The sequence below is a fragment of the Leuresthes tenuis genome, unplaced genomic scaffold (genome assembly GCF_036924035.1).
Source record: "Leuresthes tenuis unplaced genomic scaffold, fLeuTen1.0.hap1 SCAF_17, whole genome shotgun sequence".
NCBI lineage: Eukaryota > Metazoa > Chordata > Actinopteri > Atheriniformes > Atherinopsidae > Leuresthes > Leuresthes tenuis.
In genome coordinates this window covers 29,962,198-29,965,161 of record NW_027325371.1, presented here as the reverse complement: position 1 = coordinate 29,965,161, position 2,964 = coordinate 29,962,198, and the positions used below count along the sequence as shown (strand labels likewise).

Genomic DNA, 2,964 nt, shown 5'->3' with positions numbered 1-2,964 from the left:
GATGCTTATTGCTGAAGAAGTTCTTTCTCATTCTACAAAGTACAATGTTGTTTATCGTTGAAACTTGATTAGACATGAATAAATATGAAGGACAAAGCAGTCTTAACTTGGTTTGAGTTAATGAATTCGTTTTATAGGAGAATCCGAATTCGTGCATAACTCATAAAATAGAGCTTATTGTCGGATTCCTGAAGAATGATTCTGGTTCTTTCTAATAATACAAAGTTTGTTGTTTATTGTTGAAACTTCATCAGAAGTGAAGAAATAAATGAATGCCTATCAACAAATTGACCTTCTGTTGACCTTCGGGGAGGTGAGTATCTTCACTAGACTCACCTGTCTGCTCTTCCTCCTCATTTAGCGTAGCTCCACCCTCTGCCTGTGAATTCTCACAGACTTCAACACTGAGTGGTGAGGCCTCTACAGGCCCCTCCCCTTTTTGCTCCTCACTTCCAATCCAAGCTTTTGGCGGGAAGTTTGAATTTATTGGGTCAACCTCTTCACTTTGTTCACCAACTGCCACCTTTGGTCCTTCTCTTTGTTGGCTTGACTGTGGCTTTACCGTCTTTAATTTGTTGGCAAAAGATTTAGGGCAATCTCTGAAGAGGTGATTTAATTCTCCACAGAGATTACATTTCCTGCCATTTGGACACTCTCCAAAAGTTTGCCCAATTTCTCTGCTCTTCCCACATAACACCTTGGTACAAGCCTCAACCAGGTGCCCATGCTCACCACACTTGCGGCAGAACTTGGGCTGCCCCTGGTAGTGGATGTAACCTCGGTTTTCAAGGTGGCCAGAGTGTCGCCCACCCGCTGCACTGAGCACTCTTCAGCCCTTTTAAATGGTATAACTTTGCACTCCCGCACGCTCCAGCAAGCACCATTCAAGCAACAACTTTGCACTCCAGCTTCGAACATCGGCACAGTCGCAACAAGTAAGGCGACTCTACTCAGAGAAGTCACTCTGCACAGTAACAAGATTTCTTTTGCACAGACAGAAAGGGTTTCAACCGCAAAGGTAAAGCCTGCCAAAAATAGAAACAACTCATTAGTGCTGCTCTCCACAGAAATCTTTAGTAAAAGGCGAAAGACTTGTACGTTATGAAGAGAAACCAGAGTACGATTATCCGTCACTGCGGGAGCAGGGCATGAGGCTTGTTGGCATAGCCACCTTCCCCATGGTGAGCTTTGCTTGGTTGAGACGCTTGCTCCCCCCCCCTTGCTCCTCGGCTGACCAAGTAGGAACAATCGGGCCCTATTCGATGGCTGCCTTGTCTTTTACTCTGTGCAAAAGACAAGGCAGCAACAAAAACACCACGAGAATCCCGTATTGAGGCTTTTTTCTGACCGCTCATTCGGGGTCGCGTTTCTTTCAAGCAATTCTCCTGGTTAGCCCACACTCGGCTCGCTCCCATAGCCGTGTTAAAGTCTACTTCGCATTCACTCTCTTTTCTCAGCAGACTCTTGGGATTTTATCTATAAAATGAATTCCTTCACTCAAACTATGTGAAAACTGCTTTGTCCTTAATATTTACCATGTCTAGAAAGATTTAAACAAAAAAAAACAACGTTGTACTTTGCAGTAAAAGAAAGAGCAAATCTAAAGTTTCAGGAATCCGAGAATAAGCTTACTTTCATGAGTTCTTCACGATTTCGGATTTTGCTATAAAATGAATTCCTTCACTCAAACTAAATTAAAACTGCTAAACCGCTAATCTGTTATATGTAAGGCAGATGTCAAATTCACCGAAATAGGATCAAAGGGTATTCGGCCAATCGAGCTGTAGCAGCTTCGGTAAAAGAGTATAAGTTGAAGAGTTTGTGAATAAAGGTGTGCGCACACATAGTGTGCTGTACGAAAATAGGCAGGGAGCAATGCCGGCTGGGGTATATGTTCTTGTATGTTGTCTGACTGTTTGATTTGAATGTGTTGTGTAAGTGTCCTGTTGAATGTTACATGTTTGGGCTTTGACACGCTTCACTGTGGTTGTTAACTGTGTGGTGTGTCCTGAAATGTTATATGTTTGGGCTGTGTGACATGCTTAATGCTTGTCAGTAGCTACACACTTATTCATATACTATCAAAGTATGTCCGGACTTCTTATGTTGTCAGTTCCCATCAAAAGCGGAAGCGGAGGTCTTCGGATGCAAGTGGGTGTGAATATCCCACCATACAAGTATGGTGGAGAGGAAGCTGTGAATGGCCGACCATAGTAAAAGGCGGGTGAGAGAAGGTGCGAATGTCAAACCATACATAATCAAAACAGGGAGCGGAGGTGTTCTGCTGTAAGAAGGTGTGAATGTCCAACCATAGTTGGTAAAAAGCGGGTAAGAAAAGGTTAAAATACCCGACTGTACACAATCAATAGCGGGAGCGGAGTTGTTCGGCTACTAAAAGGTGTGAAAGTCCGACCATGGTTTGTAAAAAGCGGGTAAGAAAAGGTGCGAATGCCCGACAATGTATGATCAAAAGAGGGAGTGGAGGTTTTCGGCTGCAAGAAGGTCTGAATGTCCAACCATAATTTGTAAAAACCGGGGAAGAAAAGGCTCGAAAGCCCGACTATACACCATCAAAAGTGGGAGCGGAGGTGTTCAGCTGCAAGACGGTCTGAATGTCCATCAATAATTGCTAGAAAACATGAAAGAAAATTTTCGAATATCAAACTGCACATGATCTTAAGCGGGAGAGGAGGTGTTCAGCTGCAAGAAGGTGTGAATGTCTACCCATAATTACTGAAAAATGGGTAAGAAAAGGTGCGAATGCCTAACCATACATCATCAAAAGAGGGAGCGGAGGTGTTCCGCTGTAAGACGGTGTGAATGTCCGACCATAGATGGTAAAAAGCGGGTAAGAAAAGGTTAAATTACCCGACTGTACACAATCAAAAGAGGGAGCGGAGTTGTTCAGCTAAGAGAAGGTGTGAAAGTCCGACCTTGGTTTGTAAAAAGCGGGTAAGAAAAGGT

The 2,964-nt window shown here is 43.6% G+C and overlaps 1 non-coding gene across 1 annotated transcript; it reads right to left on the bottom strand.

Annotated features, from left to right (window-relative positions):
• Window positions 1-1,007: 1,007 nt before the first annotated feature.
• On the bottom strand, window positions 1,008-1,121 carry LOC140274127 (U5 spliceosomal RNA). Its single transcript, XR_011908108.1, has one exon. It is a non-coding gene; the product is annotated as a U5 spliceosomal RNA (small nuclear RNA).
• Window positions 1,122-2,964: the final 1,843 nt, after the last annotated feature.